A 22,617-nucleotide genomic window follows, 5' to 3' on the forward strand; every position below is an offset into this window, starting at 1 on the left:
CACCTTAAGACTTCATCTTCATCTACCTTGAGATTCTTATCCTATCTTGCCATGTTCCCCAAGTCAGCACTTGGCCAGTGGACAGTATTGTGGCTGCTTCTGGAACCCCTAAATGTGGCAACTAGGTGTCATTGTTATACAAAGACTAGGACTCTCAATCCTAGTAGTCTTGAGTGCTGCCTTGACAAAGAGGTTTTGGAGTATACACTAGAATAGATGACATGTAAGTTGCGTACGCAAGATTCTATCAATGTTATGAACGTCTATGTGTGTAAGGATAAACCGCCCAGACAAGCCTCATTCTTTGACGTGATTGGTCCTTGAAAACTAATGGCAAGTAATTTTAGTTTTATTTTTTATGGAATGGCTATCTTAACTTGCGCAACAAGATAAATCAAGGCTTTGTTACTGTTTGGATCTTATCTTTGTGAACTTGAATTTTCAACTCTGACAAAAATTAAATTAAAAAAAAGAGAATGACTGCAGATAGTAGATGATGAAATAAGAATATAAGAGGTCCATCGCGCCCAGCAGTCCGCACCCGCGGCAGCCCATCAGGCCCATGACCTTAAGGTGATCCTTGTCTAAGCCCTTTAATCCCTCTTATTTTTCTATCTATACTCTTTCTCTACCCCATGTTTACTCCTCAACTATCGAGCCACATTTTGAGTTAATTAGCTCTCAAAAACGAGCATATCCATCACATTGATTAACAATTTTGTCTACTTTAGTTTCACTGTTGTTACAATTACCCATATTTAGCTTAAAGAACTTTAAATAAATAACTTTCAAATTTCTGCCACAAAAGTCATTTGCTCCATTTAGTGTGCCAGAGCTAAAAAAAATTGAGACACTAAAGCATCCTTTGCCCATGAAAGACCTGACCTAACTGCATAATAATCTTGGAGTCTTCGTTATCTTTATCTTTTCAGATTGATGACACTGTCTCTTTTTAAATTGACCATGGCAGGAGATTGAAGAACAGTTCCATTTCAGGTTTCTTAGGGCTAGATTCACTAAGCCCACTGACCAAGTCACGACCACATAGCAACCCGATTTTCCTCCAACCCAATTCACCAACCTTTGTCTTGATCATCCTCTGATCCGCACATGCAAATGAGGGGGAACGGCATTCAAATGCAGGCAGGCAGCGATTCACTAAAAAAAATGAGGGACACCAATTGGGCTGACCAATCAAAAATAAGCGACTGCTGAGGACCAGTCGCTCAGGTCCTTTCTGACTGCCTTGCCTTCTGCCGCTCTGCTCTCTGCCCCGATCTCCTGCCCTTCCCACAGTGCAAGCTCTGGGTTTAACACGCGGGTTTAAAGCAGATTAAAACCAAGGGCTTGAAAGTGAAGTTAAAAAAAAAAAATATCACTGCTTTTGAAAGCATGCGCAGACCATTTACAGGCAAAGAAGATAGTGTGCGAATGCTTCAGGGGGGGGCATTCCTCTGATCGCCCCCATTTAAATACTAATTAAGCTGGACAAGTTCCTGCTAAACTGGGACGTACGCAGGTGAGGCTGGACTCATTTAGAGCACTGGTCTTTGACCTGGGGGCCGCTGCGTGAGCAGACTGCTGGGCACGATGGACCACTGGTCTGACCCAGCAGCGGCAACTTTTATGTTCTTATGACCCGTTGTGGATCAGTCGGCTTGCCACGGATTGGGCACGATCGGCAGGTTAGTGAATCTAGCCCTTAGTGAGGTGCATGGAAGTTAGCAGTGTTGCTGAATCAGCACTATTTTTATTTATTTCTTGGTTCTTTAGCCCGTCCTCCCACAGAAGTAGGATGTGTTAATCATCATTGCTGTGTCCATCTTGGACTTTCCATTTGAGGATCTTTTGCATAGTGCTGCTCAGAACTTTTCCTCTCAAGCCTTTGCTGGTTGATGCTTTACGTCACTCAAATGTGGAAATAGGGGCCAACAAAGAATGACACGATGCACGTCGGAGGAAGCCATTTTACAAAAGAATTGAAAACTTGGAACTTTGTGCAGGTAAAATAGTCCTACTTAAGCCTAGGAGTGGCACTGTTTTTGTCTCTATCAGCAACTAACAATCTGCCTTCCTGAATTCTAATATTTGCCAGTTCAATGCAAGTGAAGTAAGCAGAATTCTGTCTCATTCTCCTTTCAATCTTTGATTCAAATGTTACTTATGACTTGAAGCAAGTGTCGGTACCCACCAGGAAATGTTTCCAAGTTACACGTACATTACCATTCTAAAATACAGAATTCTTGCTAAGTCTGTCCAAGTCAGGTTCCTTTCTAATACCTGTGGGTTATGGTTTAAACATTGCATAATGACTTCCCTCAAATCGAGACCTCCCTACATATGCAACTAGCTTGTGAGAGTCATTCTTGACCAGAATCTGTTATGCGAAAGGTTTCCTTATTTTATGGAAACTTTGAACTCTTAGAGCTGACTTCGATTTTTCGGCTTTTATGACCCTAGTTCAGTCTCTGGTGTTAAGTCACTTGGATTACTGCAACATAAATTACCTTGCAGGTGTTAAGCAAAATTATCCAAAGTTACAAATAATACAGAATACTGCAGTGAGACTTGTTTATGTGATCATATAACTCGCTACTATCAATAGTAATAGGCTTCATTGGTTGCCTGTAGAGGCCCGGGCCATATTTATGCTCCATCCTATTTGATAGAACTGTTTTGTTACTCTCCTCAACACAACCCTTGAAGTACTAAAGCTTTTTTTCATTTTTCCACCGGTCAAGGGCTATAGATTTAAAAGATATCATAATAGAACTCTCTCCTTCCAGGCAGCATTTTGGAATAAAGATTTTAAATGGTTGTTATCTATGTTATGAGACATGCAACACTTGTTTTTTGTTTTTATTTTTAAATTTCAAGATTTTTATAATACAATACGACAACAGAGGTTGTGCTTAGAAAATTAACTAAAATTAAAGACAGGCAGAATCAACTTTCCAGATTTTAAATTCTACCATTATACATATTTGATGGCTTTGTGCTACGTGGTATCACAAACTATTACTAGGCTTCTGTGCTTTCTTCACACAGCATATAGCGATCACATCTGTGCTGCGCATGTGATATTTTTCACGCATAGTCCCTCTGTTTTTTCATAGGCATGTTCTAGAAGCATCTGTACTTTTTGTACAACAGCAGAGTTGTCTGTGTACAATATTCAGATCCTTCAGCAGGCCTAACTGCTCTCTGACACACGAAATATCATTCTGGAGAAAAGGAACTGCCATACTATATTTGGAAAGTTGGGAGAAGGTGAGGAATCCAGTGCTGCTCAATGGGAAAATTTTCCTCTGCCTCTCTTCATACACCTTCTCATTCTGGAGTAGCTTGACATGCAACACGTGTAAAACTTGGCTGAAGAATTGGGGAAGCTGAAAACACTTGCAGGCCTCCCCCTTCTGTAGAGGGATGACAGAGTGCTGGGTCAGACCAGTGGTCCATCGTGCCCAGCAGACCGCTCACGCGGCGGCCCTCTGGTCAAAGACCAGCACCCTAACTGAGACTAGCCCTACCTGTGTACGTTCTGGTTCAGCAGGAACGTGTCTAACTTTGTCTTGGATCCCTGGAGGGTGTTTTCCCCTATAACAGCCTCCGGAAAAGCGTTCCAGTTTCCTACCACTCTCTGGGTGAAGAAGAACTTCCTTACGTTTGTACGGAATCTATCCCCTTTTAACTTTAGAGAGTGCCCTCTTGTTCTTCCTACTTTGGAGAGGGTGAACAACCTGTCCTTATCTACTAAGTCTATTCCCTTCATTATCTTGAAGGTTTCGATCATGTCCCCTCTCAGTCTCCTCTTTTCAAGGGAGAAGAGGCCCAGTTTCTCTAATCTCTCACTGTACGGCAATTCCTCCAGCCCCTTAACCACGTTGGGCTGATTTTTCTCTTGGCTGGAAGGAAGGCACACTCAGTAGTTATTAATGTTGGGTTTTATTTGTTGTAATGTCATCTGGTATTTGTTTTGTTATGCTGTACAGTTTATGTGCTCTTTTATTGTACACAGCTGTGGTCTATTTGTGAACTGGTGGCAAATCAGATTTTTAGAAATCTGTGATATTGTTTTGAATTGTAAGTGTCATGTGCTTCTGAATGTAAATGAATGTGAACACGACAGCAGATAAAGGCCAAATGGCCCATCTAGTCTGCCCATCCACAGTTACAGTGCTCCTCAGAGTGATAGAAAGCCTGGTAAAATGTGCTGCCTAGATCGAAAACTGATCAGATACGGTTTTGTGATTTATCTTGGCTATTTGTTAGACTGGAAAGTCTCCTTTCCTAGTGATTCTGCTTGCTTGCTGCCTCGAACATAACATATTCACAAGCAAGGTTGATGGTCTTGATTTTGGCATCACTAGAATAAATTGGAAGTTCTTCAGAAACAGCAGATGGTAATTGTTCATTTTCTGCCTTTGAATGACAGAGCGCAAATGGCCTATCCTTTGTCACACTGGGCGTGTAGAGGTATTCCAGGAGCCCTGCAGGATGCTTCATTCTATCCTGACTAGAAGTGTACATCGGCATTCGCTCTTTCACAGCCCAGAAATGATGTCTTGACACATGCCTCACCATATGTCCCATAGAATGAAATCTTCCTGCAATTGACCGCATGGTAGGGGCTGATAAATTGTGTTCTGTAGTATTAGGTTAGTGACCTTTGTTCTTGCTTTGGGAAGCAGTGAACATAAAATGGCAAGTATTGGTCAGTGGAGTGATCATTACTGTGTCAAGCATAATTTTTGCTTTTTCTTTGATAATTGAATTATGCTCTATTGAATTATATCGCGTATTACTAAAACCATTTAAACCCTGGTGGTGGTTTTCCATTTTCAGATTTAGTATTGGTGCAGTGGTAGGACAGGATGCGGCACAATCCTTGGTCAGTTACAACAGAGAGTGTAAAAAACCAGTTAAACTTGGGCCAGATGAAAGAGATGTTTGCAAAGTACCTTGATGAATGGAATAATTGATATGCCCTATTATCAAAATGCAGAAGTTGTCCGTGGAAGGAATCGCAAGTGGCAGGTATCTTGCTGGAAACCAAACCAAAAAAATTTAAGGAATGGGGGTATTTAACACACACTCTACTGATCTACAAACCCCATAAATGGTTAAATGAGCACTTTGGCACTGCCACAGTCACAGCTCACAAGCAAAAGAAAAAGCCTCAGTTACACTGGTGAGGGAAAACCCACTCTACCAACCACATCATAGGCATAAAAAAACTTTCGCTGTGAGAATTTTATGTATATTTTATATAGAAAAGTGTGAAAATTTGGGAACAATCTCATGCATAAACTTAGTCCATATATAATCCTGCTCTAGACCTCTCCATTTACGACTCAATGAACACAGAAATGCCTTGAGAAGAGCTATTTTGTAGGCACCTATTGTGCAACATTGCCTGACTTTTGAACATGATTTCGTTCAACTGCGTTGCCTTTTGATTGACCATATTCCCCGCAATATCAGAGGGGGGGGGGAGATAGATGTCTACAATTGTAGCGCAAGGAACAACAGTGTATATTTGCTTCGAACACTCTACACCCGGTTGGACTAAATTCATGTATAGACTGGTTCTATTTTTATTAAAAGAACTGATTTGTTCTTCACTTACAATGTTGGATTATAATTTTGAATTGAAGTTCTGTTTTCAAGATACAAGGATGATTCATTTTAGCAGAGTTCACAAGTTTGTCCTTGTCTGGATTTGCCTGACCAGTGCTGGTGGTAGACCAATCAGGAGGAAGTTAATCCTGATTTGACCCACCTCCTTTCTTGAACCTTGCGGCGACATATTTAACTATGCATATGAAGAACGCAGAGGAACAGTGCTTTTGATAGTGTTGTCCCTCACCAGTGTAACTGAGGCTTTTTCTTTCACTTGTGAGTTGTGACTGTGCCAGTGCCTAAGTGTTCATTTAATTGTTAATGGGGTTTGTAGATCAGTAGAGTGTGAGGTATCTTTCAGGTTCACATTTTGTAAACTTACTGGGAGGGCATAAAAATGTAACAGTGGCTCTTGCTTGTTCTCAGATTTGCACCGGCAATTTTTTTCATCAAAGTAGGCCTGCTGGAAGTTCTCCAGAACAGGCCAGGTATTCACCTGCAGACGTGTGAATGCTGCTGGGGGGGGGGGGGGGGTGTTGTGGAACAGGAGAAGTATATTAGCAGAGCTAGAATACTTAGGGCGTTTGAAGTTAAATTTTAACTGATAAGCCTTCACAACCTCCTTCCCTGGTGCAAAAAGATGAAAATAGGTGTGTGTTGCATAAACAATGGAAAAATATCACTTCCCCTAGTATTTGGGGGCTTTTTCTGCCCTGACAGTTCTTACGTAACACACACATACGTATTTCATCAACTGGAAAAAGTATCCAGGTGTAGTACCACCATTGCAAAAAACTGCCTTCTAAACTTATGTCATCTTCAGCGGCAATAGTTGCGACCAAATTGATATCATCTCACATCACTGGTGAGGAACCTAGCCCACTCTTCTTTTCAAAACTGCTTAAATTCAGACACATTTGTAGGTTTCCATGCATGAACTACATGTTTAGGTCCCACCACAGCATCTCCATTGAATTCAAGTCAGGACTTTGATTAGGCCACTCCAAAACTGTTGTGCACTTGCTATTGTGTTTTGGATCATTGTTTTGCTGCAGAATCCAATTACACTTCAGCTGTAGCTCATGGACAGATGACAGGACATTCTCTGTAAGAATTTTCTCATGAATAACAACAAGGTGGAAACCACTGCTATCCCATGGATTTCGTCTTTCTTCTTATGGAGTCTAGCTGAGGCTAGAGAGGTCTGCAGTTCTTTGGATGATTTGGGATCTTTTGAGACTACTTAGATGAGTTGTTCCAAGTCTTCTCCATTTAGAGATAATGGCTCTCACTGTGGTTTGGTGGAGTCCCAGAGCTTTAGAAATGGCTTTGTGTAACCCTTTACAGACTGATGCACTTCAACTTTTTTTCTCATCTCTTCTGGATTTCATATCATAGTTGCCCTGTAGAAACTTTATGGTGACTACTTCACTTTCATGGGATGCTTCGGTGAAGCCTAGATTCAACTTGGCTGGCAGCAAACAAGCCTGGTTGTGTTTAGTCAGCTGAATCAATCAAGCAATCAGTTTTTTAAATGTATATACTGTCTATCACTAGACTGTTTACATTAACAATGTATTTATACATAAACATTTGGTTAATTAGTTTATTAGCAAACTTAAAACAGTTGCTAGCCTTTTATTCTCTACTACAGTGGTTCCCAACCCTGTCCTGGAGGAACACCAGGCCAGTTGGGTTTTCAGGCTAGCCCTAATGAATATGCATGAAGCAAATTTGCATGCCTATCACTTCCATCATATGCAAATCTCTCTCATGCATATTCATTAGGGCTAGCCTGAAAACCCGATTGGCCTGGTGTTCCTCCAGGACAGGGTTGGGAATCACTGCTCTACTAAAAGAGACTCACTCTACTATCATTTCTTCTTCATTGGCTATACCTGTTTTATCTAGTTTAAAATTGTAGTTTTGACCTATGGCCTTATACAAGAGAACCCCATCTTTACAAACCTTCTATACATTCCCTCTTGTCTTCTGTATTTATTGAATATTTTTAGTCTGTATGCTGCTTTGGCCAGTATCACAGATGAAGCAGGTTAGAAATTTAAAGTTATAAATGGGGGGGGGGGGGGGGCAGTAAATGATACGGCTTTTGGATACCTTTTGTTTCTTAAATGAATTAATGTAAAAACTATGTTGTTTACTCCAGTTCCCTTTGTCAAATGTTACATTAAAAAAAAAAAAAAGATTAGAAACCATTCAGTGTGATGTATGAAACAATGGGAAAATCGACTGGGTTGGAAGACTTTTTTTTTTCATGCTACTTTATTGGGTGATCTCACTTAAAAATGTCTGGAAGATGCTCCTGAGGAACATAATGGTTAAGCATATAATGTCTTTGCACCTGACATGGGCATTTTCTGGGATCTGTTTGAATTGGCCGCAGCACTTTTAGGTCTCTCTTGACTTATGGAGGAGAAAGGTCACTCGTCTGAAGAATCTAAAACCAGGAAGAAAGAAAAGTGAAGGGTTTTATTCCTAGATGGGAAATAGTTGCCAAGCAGTGCTGCAAAGCCTTTCTGAGGCAGTAGTCCTAGGGAGATGGCATTGCTAATGGATATGCCTTTATTGCTAAATAAGGGTTTCATGTTGGCCAATACATTCCAGAACTGCAGAAATTAGAACGTCTTCAGTTGTAACATGTCAAATCCCCCTTCCTTTTTGCCTTTTCAGTGTTTAAAGATGCACAAAATGAGTTAGCCAAGTTCAGTTTCATTTGCTTGACCTGGCTGGGCTGTTTACAGTCTGCCCCCTCTTCTCAGAGAAAGGAATTCAGCTGCCACTCAACAGTGACCTCTTGTGGACTGTGTCAGGTTGCAGATATCCCCACTTCAGCTGTGGTGGCTGTGCTGGTAACATGGGGGTAAACACTAATGAAGGTTTATGAGAGGCCAACTTAAAACAGCTGGAAACCCAAAATAGAGGAGAGAAAATAAGGAAATGAACTTTTATGTGCTCCTGTTCTTTTTTAAATCTTTATTCATTTTAAAGCTAAAAATAAGTGCAACATATTATACAGACATTTTACACTTTAACAGCACTTATATTTCATGACAAATACATATATCATCCCCCCCTTCTACATATCCAACAATTGCACTCAAATTAAAAGTATTTCCTTACCATGGACGTGTATGTTCAAAGAGCAAAATCAACAATCACTCCTTACAGTATCTTGTCAATGGCTCCCAAACATCCTTAAATTTCCTACAATGTCCCTACTGTATGGCAATCATATGTTCCATTTTAAAAATGTGGCATAAAGATTCCCACCAGAAATTATAATTTAACCGATTCCAGTTTTTCCAGTTCTTCAAAATGAGTTGTATGGCAACTCCCATCATAATAAAGAGGTTTATTATTATGGGAAAATATTGGGCTTTTAGCCCTCATTAATGTGCCAAATATCACGGTATCGCACGTCAATGCCACTGGATTTTCCAAAATTTTATTCACTTGACCCCAAATGGATCTCCAAAATTTAAGTATCAAGAGACAATAGAACAGTAGATGATCCAATGTCCCTACATTGAGATGACAGTGCCAGCATCTGTTAGATTGAGAACTATCCAATTTCTGTAAACAAACAGAGGTCCAAAAAGATCTATGTAACAAGAAAAACCATGTTTGTCTCATAGATGCAGACACCGTACATCTCATCCTCCAAGTCCAAATTCGTGGCCATTGAGACACAGAAATCTGCTGCTTTATCTCAATGCTCCAAATGTCACGAAGACCAGTCTTTGGTTTCTTATTCAAAAATTCAGATATTAATTTGTACCACTGGGCGGCCTGATGCACTAGGAAATCTGTCTGGAAGCATAGGACCAGCAAACTATACTGATTTTTAAGATTTCGCCAATCAGAGAATCCCTTCTGAAAGGCTTGCTTCAACTGCAACCACTTATAATTTTGAGACTTAGCAATACCAAATGTTTGTTGCAGTCATGAAAAGTCAAGCAGCTTTCCCTCTGATACTATATCATCCAGAGTACGTATGCCCGCCTGCATCCAATGCTTCTAGAGAACCTTAAACCCGCCAATTTGAATCTTGGAGTTCAACCACAGGGACTGGCACGTGGATTTATGAATCAGAATAGGTGTTAAATTATTAATACATTTTAATGTATGCAAAGTGTCTAATAAAATTCTATTGTCCTTATACATCCTAGGTAAACCCCGCGAATACTGAGGAGAAGTGTACATCCATTGCCTGCCAATCCTCCTTCCACGGCTCCATGTATGACTCATTATCCTCCAACTTATTTCATTTGACAACTCTCTTATTAAGCCACTAGTTTATATAAACCTTTAGCTCTTCACCCTTCAAGGGCTAATACCTCTTTCATTTCTCATATATCTCCTGGTGACTTTCATTTTGCTATCCCTCTACTTCCTACGAAATCTTATACCTTTAGTTATTATGCAAAGCGTAAGCAACAGATCTTAAAGCTGCTCAGATCAAAACTCCACCAACCTCTGATGCAATGTGGTCACAACCTATAACTCAACTTATAACAAAGATAAAAAACAGTTTTAGTTTATGAAGTCATCGGCTTCCTCTGCTGATCAAAAACTCTTTCAATTTTTCCGGGTCTTCAAACTGATTTGTTTTGTTTTCAATGTAACCCGCATTATAGCCATATAAAAAAGGCCATATTTAGCACCTAGCTCTCTCAGCTTAGGTCTCATTTATTAGCTGTAGCTCTAACAAAATCCGGGACAATTAATAATTTTGAATCCTTATATTTTAAGTCTCTGTTTGCTTTGGCCAGCCTCAGGATTTCAAGAGCCTGCTGAAATCGCAACATTCTAACGATCAACGGTCGTGGGCCCCCCTGGCCATTTGCATTTGCTGGAATTCTATGTGCCTGCTCAATTTCCAACGGAAATTTATGGCTTAAGGGGACCAACTTTGGTAATATCCCTTCCAAAAAAGTGACCGCATCTTCCCCTTCCAATCCCTCCGCAAGTCCTAATACAAAACCTTTCTGGATAGAACTTTTATGTACCAAGCAAACAAACAACAACACTGACTAGACAACTACATTAATGGAGCTAGACTGACCTACGATGCTTTTAGAAAAGTCATAAAAACTGCCTTATTCGACAGATATATCACCTAAACAGTAACTACACCAAACACTAAATTCAATTTCTATTATTTCTAATATGTCCACTCCTGCGTATAAGTCTGAAATTCTTAACAAGCTGTATATTGTAATTCATTGCTTTTTAAGATTCTACATACTGTAATCCACTGACTATGCATATTGTAACTTGCTGATTGTCCAGCTCTCTTCAATGTGAACCGCCTAGAAGTCACACGATTATGGCGGTATAGAAGAATAAAGTTATTATTATTAGTATCCGTACATTGTTTCTTCTGGGCCGATTTTCAAAATCTTCAATCTGCTTTACCAGACCTTGCACTATGTGGTGATCCTTATGGCACTGCTTCAAGCCCATCTCCGTTTTTTCAACCCGACTTTCAAGTTGTGCTACAAGGCTATTTTCCAGCTCCATCCGCTTGGCTAAATTAACCACTTCCTCCTTTACTTCTGCCAATTTCCCCTCGTTGTCCAGCTGCAATTGCTTGATGTTTCGGAGCTCGATTATCAGGTCCGTGTTATCTGAGGCGTTTTCTACAGCCTCTTTAGGAAGCGGAACTTTTGAGGGTGTCGGCGGGTCCAACTTCAATCGCTTTGCTTTACCTCCCGAAAATGCCGCCTCTATTTTGGATTGTCGGGTAGAAGTCATCCTGCCATGTAAATCATTTTTTTTTCTTCTTCTGAGGAAGGAACCAACTAATGACAAAAAAGTACACCGAAGGACACCTGGAGTTGAGGAGCGAAACGATTACATATCCATCACGGTGATCTGCCAAGCCACGCCCAATGTGCTCCTGTTCTAATAAATGTATGTATTGCAGACCTTTTAGATTTCCACCAGACTTTTGATTCTCTCAAATAAAGAGGACTCTAGAAGGTTTCCCTCAACTTCAGCCATTCTTGAAATTATATTTACAGTCAGTCTGAGTAGAGTCATCTTCCTTTTGGTGGGTGAGAATTTATGCTTAGGAGGAGGATAGCAGGAGTTCAGTCCTCTGAATGTCTGGGACTGCAGTGAGCAGTCCCTAACCTGTCCCCCACCTTGCATCTAAAGTGCATTAAGTACTTAGTGCAGCTCTGCAGATCTATATCTGCTTCAGATCCAAATGCAGGCTGCACCCGATGTATAGTGATATTGACTTTAGGGGCAGAGACTCTGCTGGGGTGCAGTAATTATGCCTTGGGAAGGGAAGCAGTAGTACATGGCCTGCTGACATGGAAATGGCAGGCTTTCAGGACAACAGTCTTGTTCTTTCTTAGAAATGGGGCTGAAAGATAACATCTGCTGTTGGGATTCTCTATCGTTTATTACCTGTGGGCTGCACTTTGGGATGCTGCAGGGTGAGCTTTCTGCTCCTCCTCCTTGCATGCTCTAGTTTTCTTTATAAATTGTACATTTGACAGGTCTTAGCTGGAAGGTTTTTTTTTTCTTTCTGCTGTGACTCCTAATGAACACCCAGAGGATGGACAAGGGGGGACTGGTGTTTGTGGAGGGGAGTCCTAGTGCTATGGTGATTGCTAGGAAACCTAGAATCTGAGATTAACATGCAGAAGCTCTAAATGGGGAATGAAAGACTATGAACTCTGGTCAAAGAAGATTACGTTCAACAATGAAAGCATTTGGCAGCCATTGCATTTGTAATTAACTCTGCTGTATGATGAATATTGCCATTGTTGGAAATTTGAGCAGGTTTAGATAAGTTCTGTGCTTTTCCAGTGTTCCTCATGAATGAGCCTTTTCCAGGCATTTAACACCATCATTCGATTAAAGAAACTATATTTATCCGGCATCTATCAATCCCCATGGATGCTGGTTAACTGAGAGTCTACTGTATTTATACCCTTGGCAGAATTTGTAAGATGTGTACCATTTGTGGAAAATGAGTGATCCTGCAAAACACTGTAATTTAATTTAGGAATATTGGTCAGGTGAAGCTATCTGTCTATCACAGAATTGTGTGTCCTTCAATAATCATAATAACTGAAAATACATAACATAACTTTATTTTTGTATACCGCCACAATCAAAAGAATTCTAGGTGGTTTACACAAAAGAATAAAACTGGACAATCAGCGAAGTACAAAATTTTAAAATTAGAATACAGCATATTGACTAAAAAAGGATGAAAATTTAAATTTATACAGTAAAATTATTATGTTAAGGAATAAAAACATCAAGTTACGAGAGAGATTTATCAAATAATACTGTCTTAATTTCTTTTCGGAAGGCGCCGTAAGATAACAAGGCTCTGCTGATATAGTTACCCATCCAGGATTGTTTACTTGCTTGAAGGACCTAACTTTACAACCTTACAAATGTTTGGGCTGATAATATACTCTCAAGTTGACACACACAGGTTGAGATGGCAATGAAAGGTAAGTATCCACCACACCTGTGCCTTATGTGATTGTAGTTGTGTATAAATAGTCAATGAGTTTGTTTAGCTCTTGAGAAACACTGACTTTGCTGATTACTGAAGCAAGAGGGAAGCAAGAGAACCGTCAAAGGATCTGTGAGCAAAAGTAGTTCAACTTTATGTCAGGAGAAGGATATAAAAAGATAATCCAAAAATTTCAAAATACTAATCAATAATGTCCAAACTCTGATTAAGAAGTGGAAAATGATGGGTTCTGTTAATGCTAAGCTGTGGTCAGAAAGATGCCAAGAAACTTTGTAGGGAGTCCATGTGGCAGCAAAGAAATCCTGAATAGTGAGTCCGCGAAGCGCAAGTGCATAGTAGCAGCAGAGCCCAAGAGAAGTCAGTCTGAGGTCCTCTAGGGGTCCATGGGGGTCTCCTTTTCAGTGGTTTACCCCATATTTTGTTAATCTCCTATTTGATGGGGCTAGGGTGCTCTGCGCTGCCTGTGAGTGCACCAGCCTTGGACTGGAGAGAGATTCCGCTCTAGGAGACCTCCTTGCCACTAAGGAACCTGATGCCCAGCCTGAGTGACCTGGGAGGATTGGAGATTGGACTCCATGCCTTTACTGTCCCAGAGTGCAGTTTCTTGCCTGGAGGACTCTGGTTCCCTTTCAGGAACCGGAGGTCAGGAGGCAATAGTCCCGCTTGACAAGGGAGATGATTCCTAGGTGTGGTGGCTTTTTAAAATCAGCTACCATGCCTCACATTATTACAGATGCGCTCAGGAAATTGAAGCTGGAACCACAACAACTGTCGACCTCTCAGTGTATAGTCATAAGTGGTACAAATGCTCAAACTACCATATTTTTCGCTCCATAAGATGCACTTTTTCCACCCCCAAAAAGGGGGTGGAAATAAGGGTGCGTCTTATGGAGCGAATACTCCCCCCCTCCCCCAGAGGTACCTTTATTTTAGTCCTCTTTGAGCGCTCCTGCCTGTCTCTCTCGCCGGACAGCTCTTCTTCGGTTTGGGGCCAGGCAGAGCAGTGCAGAAGGCAGGTGTGTGCTGTTCGTGTTCCTGCCTGATTTGGTGCTGCTCCCCGATTGGCTGCAGTCAGTTCTCGTGACTCGCGTTGGGGGGATTGCAGTGTTTTGAGCTGTCAAACCGTACTTTCCTCTCTGTACCTAAGCCAATCAGTGCTCAGGCGCGGGCTAGAAAATAAGATTACAACAGCTTAGACCTTGCCAGAAAAATTTACCTGCAAATGTACTACAACGAGGTTAGGGAATTACCCGGAGTGCTCATTTTAATATTAATGGCTTTGTTGTACTACATTTGCATGGCAGAGTCTGAGGCAGCTAGGAAGCTCGAAAAAGAACACAGTGAAACATTCTGATAATCAGCTGATAAAATACTGACCTGCTAAATTGGCTGGAGCAGGTTTGGTGACCGCGTTAAAGGCTCATTAAGTTTTGAGAATCTTCCTCTTAGTATGGTTTTGTTTTAGACTTAAATGATGTTGATAGCGATGTTGCCTCTTATTAAAACCCAACTGCTAGATTCAGCAAATGCCTTCCAGTATACGAGACACAAAGCTGCCTGTCCTTAGACAAGGCATATCTGGCTCTGGGGATTGCTGTATATAATGTGGCTCAGGACCAGCTACCACCAAGAGACAATTATTTACACTTTCTTTTAAATGCATAATTATCTGGTAGAGGTGAACAAAATGGTTCTAGAAAGCTCTGTTTGGAATGTTGCTTGTTTTAATAGGTATCTTGGGATCTACCGTATTTTCACGCATATAACGCGCGCGTTATACGCGTTTTTACCTACCGCGCATACCCCTCGCGCGTTATATGCGTGAGCGCGGTATACAAAAGTTTTAAAACATAGTTCCCACCCCGCCCGATTCACCCCCCCCAGCAGGACCACTCGCACCCCCACCCCGAACGACCACTCGCACGCGCTCCCACCCGCACCCGCATCCACGATCGGAGCAAGAGGGAGCCCAAGCCCTCTTGCCCGGCCGACTCCCCGACGTCCGATACATCCCCCCCCCCGGCAGGACCACTCGCACCCCCCCCCCCCAACGACCGCTCGCACGCGCTCCCACCCGCACCCGCATCCACGATCGGAGCAAGAGGGAGCCCAAGCCCTCTTGCCCGGCCGACTCCCCGACCTCCGATACATCCCCCCCCCCCGGCAGGACCACTCGCACCCCCACCCCGAAGGACCGCCGACTTCCCGACAATATCGGGCCAGAAGGGAGCCCAAACCCTCCTGGCCACGGCGACCCCCTAACCCCACCCCACACTACATTACGGGCAGGAGGGATCCCAGGCCCTCCTGCCCTCGACGCAAACCCCCCTCCCCCCCAACGACCGTCCCCCCCCCAAGAACCTCCGACCGCCCCCCAGCCGACCCGCGATCCCCCTGGCGCCCCCCACGGCCCCCCCCACCCCCCTTCCCCGTACCTTTGGTAGTTGGCCGGACAGACGGGAGCCAAACCCGCCTGTCCGGCAGGCAGCCAACGAAGGAATGAGGCCGGATTGGCCCATCCATCCTAAAGCTCCGCCTACTGGTGGGGCCTAAGGCGCGTGGGCCAATCAGAATAGGCCCTGGAGCCTTAGGTCCCACCTGGGGGCGCGGCCTGAGGCACATGGGCCCAACCCGACCATGTGCCTCAGGCCGCGCCCCCAGGTGGGACCTAAGGCTCCAGGGCCTATTCTGATTGGCCCACGCGCCTTAGGCCCCACCAGTAGGCGGAGCTTTAGGATGGATGGGCCAATCCGGCCTCATTCCTTCGTTGGCTGCCTGCCGGACAGGCGGGTTTGGCTCCCGTCTGTCCGGCCAACTACCAAAGGTACGGGGAAGGGGGGTGGGGGGGTCGCCAGGGGGGTCGCGGGTCGGCTGGGGGGGCGGTCGGAGGTTCTTGGGGGGGGGGGGCGGTCGTTGGGGGGGGGGGGGGTTTGCGTCGAGGGCAGGAGGGCCTGGGATCCCTCCTGCCCGTAATGTAGTGCGGGGTGGGGTTAGGGGGTCGCCGTGGCCAGGAGGGTTTGGGCTCCCTTCTGGCCCAACTACCAAAGGTACGGGGAAGGGGGGTGGGGGGGTCGTGGGGGTCGCCAGGGTGGTTGCGGGTCGGCTGGGGGGGCGGTCGTTGGGGGGAGGGGGGTTTGCGTCGAGGGCAGGAGGGCCTGGGATCCCTCCTGCCCGTAATGTAGTGCGGGGTGGGGTTAGGGGGTCGCCGTGGCCAGGAGGGTTTGGGCTCCCTCCTGGCCCGATATTGTTGGGGAATCGGCGGTCCTTCGGGGGGAGGGGTGTATCGGACGTCGGGGGGGGGGGCATCAGGCTTTCAGGATGGGGACAGACCTTCAAGGGGGGACAGTGCACGGAAGTCAGGGGGGGTGAACGGAGAGTCGGGACAGCGCACGGAAAGTCAGGGTGGGCGAAAGGAGCGTCGGGCAGCATGCGCGGTATACCCGTGAGCGCGGTATACCAAAGTTTTTGTGCATATCAGCGTGATTTCTGCGCGCTATACCCGTGTGCGCGTTTTATACGGGTGCGCGTTATTTGCGTGAAAATACGGTACTGTTCGATTGTGTTGGGCATTCCAATTTGGGATCAAAGCCACAAGTTCCCTTGGGATTCATCAAAGAAAAGGCTGAAGCCTGAAGAAGAGTGGTTGCATATGAATAAGTGGGGTTCAAATATTGCCTCCATAACAAGGCGCTTGGGAAAACTTGCTCAGCTCAGTCTGACACAAAACAACTCTAGTATCATTGTGCTACAAAACCTGCAGGTTTTGAAAAGATCAATGCAAAAATAGTAGAGGGCCATTATTCCTCCATTTTGGAGGACATATTAAGGACAAGGTGGGCAGGGATATGGAGGTGTCACCTCTGGGTCTTGGGTGGTTTGGGCCATGACTTCATGAAACCACATGCATTGTTTCAAGATAATGTACCCTTTGAGTTCCATAAGGAGGCTCTTGATGGAATAGTGGTACTGAGATGAGCACTAGTAGTATGTTTGAGAGATGGAGATAATCTCTAACATATCCAGGTATAGAGCTATGTTCCTTATGGGCAAAATTAACCCATTGGAGATGTTGCTCTGGAAGAAATATGTAATCCTCTTAGCCCGGGAACTACAGTAGTGTGCAAAAGTCTGGAACCACTTGTGAATTTTGCATTCAGAACATAAGAATTGCCGCTGCTGGGTCAGACCAGTGGTCCATCGCGCCCAACAGTCCGCTCACGTGGCGGCCCCCCAGGTCAAAGACCAGTGCCCTAACCAAGACCAGCCTCACCTGCGTACATTCTGGTTCAGCAGAAACCTATCTAGCCTTGTCTTGAATCCCTGGAGGGGATAACAGGCTCCGGAAGAGCATTCCAGTTTTCTACCACTCTCTGGATGAAGAAGAACTTCCTTATGTTTGTACTGAATCTATCCCCTTTTAACTTTAGAGAGTGCCTTCTCGTTCTCCCCACCTTGGAGAAAGTGAACAACCTGTCCTTATCTACTAAGTCTATTCCCTTCATTATCTTGAATGTCTCGATCATGTCTCCTCTGTCTTTTCTTTTCAAGGGAGAAGAGGCCCAGTTTCTTTAATCTCTCATTGTACGGCAACTCCTCCAGCCCCTTAACCATTTTAGTTGCTCTTCTCTGGACCCTTTCAAGTAGTACTTTGTCTTTCAACTTTCTGACTTTTTTATTTAAATTTTTTGTTGACCCAATAGATTTGTCTGTGTACCACATTATAAGGATACATTTGGCTATTAGAATGAACTTTTTATTTTAGCTTGGCCTTAAATTTTTGAGTTTTTGTTAAAATTGCCATGTTAATCGTTTTTCTGCGTAAATCAAGTAATATACATATGAGCACCATCTACCCATCATATTCATGCAGGTGGCCTTGAAAAGGTTGTTTTGTATGTCAGTAATGGCACACAAAGAAAACAGAGAAGATGACCTATGGTGCTCAAATCTTTATTTAGTGGGCCACCCTCTGTTCTTGATCCACCTGTCCACGTGTTAGCATTGAGTGGACCAATCTGACCAGTTCCAGGCTGCAATAAGTGTCTGAGTTCACGTTTTGATGTTAGATGTCTCTTGGATATCTCCCAGGCTACATTGTGCCACAAGTTCTCGATCTGATTCAGATCCGGAGATTGGGCAGGCCCGTTGATTGACTCGATGTTCTGATGCTTCTGGTTGATTGCCTGTGTTGTCATCAGGAACTGGCCTGGCTGAGCTGAGCTGATGGCACCTTGCATGTTTACAGTATTGTGATGTACTTGGTCCCATTGACAATTCCATTGACTATGTGCAGACGTTCAATGCCACTGTGATCTTAAAGTTGATTCTAATAGCCAAATGTATCCTTTATAATGTGGTATACAGACAAATCTACTGAGTCACTGTACTTTAAAAAAACTTTTTTTGGATTTACCTAACCTGAAGTGGAGTTGCAGTCATTTCCCTGCCCCAGAGGACCTACGATCTCTGAAATACTCGAGGCAGGAGGGTGAAATGAGTTTCTGAATGTCACGAAGAACCCTGGCTCTCAATCTTAGCTTGCTGGGCCAGTCCACCAATTTAAAATCCTGACCTGGCATTTTCTATTTAGAGATGCATTTAATGTTTAAATAATTCATTTCTAACAATCCCAATCCCAATCCCATTCCTCATGTTTTTCCCTTATTTGGTTTTTCTTTTCTTCCCAATTATGAAAAATATCAATATTGTAACTGTCTTCTCTTCCTTTCCTTCCCTTATGTATCTGAGTCTGTTTGTTTTGTCAGTTTGTTTTTAACCCCTTTTAAAATTGTATAATTAACTCTTGATCTATCTTATATTTTAATGTTACTCGCTTAGTATGTAATAAGCGATTTATCAAATTTTAATAAACTTGAAACTTGCTGTGAAGAAGTACATATTGGTTACAGCTGTTTGAAAATACTGCAGCTGAGGTAGGTCTTAAGGAAAAAGATGTGATAAAGCCACTGGCTACCACAAGAACTACTTCATCCCTATGAACCAAGTTGACTACTCCCTAACTATTCTATAATTCCTCTGGAAATGGCCAGATAGATCCTTTTTGTAATCCGCCTTGAACCGCAAGGTAATGGCAGAATAGAAATCACTAATGTAATGTAATGATCTAAGAATCTGGTATCTGATAAAATGTTTAAGTGGATTCAAGTTACAAGTTCTTTGTTTTCAGTAAGTTTTGAGATTAGCTATTTCATTCTGTTGAATATCTGAAATTGATTTCCACTAGAAGGCGGAGACACAGTGGAATGAATGGAGATCATTTAAATAAAGCTGGCATTTAGGAAGAAACTGAAAACTTGGCTTTTTTAGTGTTAACCAACAGGTTGTTACTGTAGGTGAGGAGTGGCCTAGTGGTAGATCTGTTTCCTCTGCACCCAGATCGAATCCCAGCGCTGCTCCTTGTGATCCGGGGCAAGTCACTTAATCCTTCATTGTCCACCACTTTGACTATGTAACCTCAAAAGGCGGTTTACAAGTGCCATTCTCTTTCCCCCTTAACCCGTTTGCCCTTTATCCCCTCCTATCAGCAGATGGAAGTAGAGAAAACTCCCTGGAGCAATCCAGTATTTTTCTCTACCTTCCCAGTAGGTGGTAGGTTGACTGTTGGTGCTCCTGTCCTTGGCCAAGCTCCCCGTGCAGGCTACAGCCGCGCAGCATGGTTAAGTCTAATGGCTGTTCCCAGGTTCACAACCTGATCGAGCATGGAGCTTGGCTCTGAAGTATCTAGTCATACTAGTGGGTTTTGGGTCCCCCATCCCCCCCCTCTTGCCCGGTCACCGTGTTTGAGTGTATTCCTAGCTGGAATCTGGTAGGGTTTGTAATGGACAAGAGTTGCAGTGTATATTTTATCTCTGGTAACTATTTTTTGTTTTTATAAATTTTAACATTGGTGCTTTTTCTTTTGTTTACTTTCATACTGTTGTGCACTGTTCAGATTCCAGTAAGATATGAAGCGGGTGTTAAATCTTTAATTAAATTAAGCTAGATATTTGTGTATGCAAATATAATGCAGTATTTTTCCTCTAAAACCAATATGCCAATAATTTGCAGAACATAAAATGAATCTGAAAGGCATGGGTGTAGTTTTTTCATTGGGGAAGGGTGTGTTTGACATATTAGCATATCATTTGTATACATCTCGTACATATTTATTATGGTCCTTAAAAAACACAAACAGAATAGGAAGCCAGTATTTCAAAACAGTGAAGGTTATATAACATTTTTTTGTAAAACTGAAAATTAGCTCCCTGTCACATGAACTTGCAAGGGGAGAGCACACTTCCTGTCTGACACCATGACCTTTTCTCCTCTGAAGCCCATCTTTCTCCCTTCCTCCTTAGAAATACACAGGATCTAGATGTAGGAATGCAGTATTGGGGAGCCAATATGGCTCACAGTGATTGATTAATTCTAGACCTTCGCTCGTACAAAATAAGGACCCTAAAAAACAAGCAGACAAAACCAGAAGTGGAGACCTCCTTCCCCTCCGCCACACTCCATAAGCAGTGCAATTCTGATTTTAAAAAAATGCAGTTTCTCTTGTATTCAGCCAAAATACAAAAAAACTATAAGATGTACTTTTCTCAAAATTGAAAAATTCCTATCATTGACAAATAACGAAATAAAAAGAATTTATTTGTCTACCAGTTCTGGTTCAGGTACAACATAAGGTAATTTCTGTGATCCATCAAACACCATAATACTTTTGGCAAGTTGTGGGGCTTTATAAGCCAAATAGATCTTTACGATCTGAAAATCAAAGGTTATTAAACCCAATAGTGCAGGGAAATTATGCAGACACTAAAGCAATGCCATTCTGTATTGCTGGTGTTAAGATGTGGAACGCCTTGGTGGACCAATCACGACTATGGGCTCCTTTTACAAAGCTGCGCTAGGGCCTTAACACGCAGAATAGTGCGCTAGCCACTACCGCCTCCTTTTGAGCAGGCGGTAGATTTTCAGCTAGCACGCGCTAATCCGGTGCGTGCATTAAAAACACTAGGGCACCTTTGTAAAAGGAGCCCTATGTGTAAATTGGCTTCAATTTAAGAAACAGTTAAAAACTCAGTTGTTGCATTTGTGTGATTTCTTAGCTGTCACTTGAACAGAAGAAACCATTTACTTATGGAGATTTTAAGATTTTAGTTTGTCTGATGTTTTTATCGATGTAAACTGTTTAGTCTTTTCTTTAAATGGTATAGAAAAGTTTTAAATAAAATGGGTTGGTCAACTTTTTGTGTTTGATCTTCTGCTAAATTTTTCCCAGTTTGCCTTTCCATGTTTTTCTCTTCTCTTGGCCTTCCCTTCCTTTTCTGTATCCATTTGGCACTGATCCTTTTTTTTTCTTTTCCCACTTACCTCTGCTTCACTATCCACGTATATATGATTTTAACCCTCATTCTCACTCTCAACCTCTAGTCTCTTATCTTCCCATCTCTCTCATTCCCTCTTCAGCAGTGCTATTGTCTCTTCCCAAATTTCCTATTTCCCTCCTCAGTCCCCCATTTCCATCTTTTGTACTCATCTATTCTGCCTCTCAGCCCCATTTCCATCCCTGTCTCTCCTTCCTCCTCTTGCTTCCTAGCCATTCTTCTCTGTCTCATACCTTATTTCCTCCCTTCCTCCCATATCCTCCCCAACATCCCCATCCTTTTCAATGTCTCATCCTCTCTCTTCATTCTTCAGGTCATTCACACTCTCTCAGTCAATCCTCTTGCTTCATCCCTGTTTTCTTACCCTCACTCATTCTCCCAATCCATCAACATACCTCCCATACACACTAATTGCCAGGTACTCATTATACCCTTGAAATTCCCAGTCCATCTCTTCTAGCCATAATTTTCTGCTCTGCTTCCCAACACACTCCCATTCCACCATCTGTTTTGTTCCCTTTATCCCCTTCAGTCCCATTCATATTCTGCTGTTTCCGTTTTTCCCCATCCCATTCATCTTCTGTACTGCCTCCCCCCAGTTCCATTATCCTGCCCATTTTATATTTGTCATTCTATGTTCTTATCTGTTCTGCACTTTTTTCTGTGTCCCAGCTTCTCCCCCCTTCTTCCCTGTCTCCTGCACTTCTATCTTGTAGCCAGCATGTTCCCATCTCTCACCTGCCCCCTCTCCGTGATATAGCATTTCTCTCGCTCTCAAAACTCTTAGTTGTGCCACAGACTGCATATTCATTACTTTATACCATCTTTTTCACCCCCTTTTTAGGTCCAGTGTCTTTCCTATTCTCTCTTCCCCATGTATCCATCTGATCTTTTTTCTCTCCTCTATTCTCCTAATCCCATCCTGCATTTCTTTCCTTGCAAATCCAGTGTTTCTCTCCTCCCCCCCCCCCCCATGATCTAGTATCTCCCTCCTTTCTTTTCTTCTCCCCCCTTTGAAGTCTTGCATATCTCTCCTTTCTTCCTCTCTCACTACCCCGTGATTTGGTGGTTCTT

At 43.0% G+C, this 22,617-nt stretch overlaps 1 protein-coding gene across 3 annotated transcripts in view; it reads left to right on the forward strand.

Moving 5' to 3' along the window:
• RPTOR (regulatory associated protein of MTOR complex 1) overlaps positions 1–22,617 on the forward strand; it is a 496,675-nt gene that overhangs the window by 73,028 nt on the left and 401,030 nt on the right. The window lies entirely within an intron of this gene.

Source organism: Geotrypetes seraphini, chromosome 10 (genome assembly GCF_902459505.1).
Source record: "Geotrypetes seraphini chromosome 10, aGeoSer1.1, whole genome shotgun sequence".
Taxonomy (NCBI): Eukaryota; Metazoa; Chordata; class Amphibia; order Gymnophiona; family Dermophiidae; genus Geotrypetes; species Geotrypetes seraphini.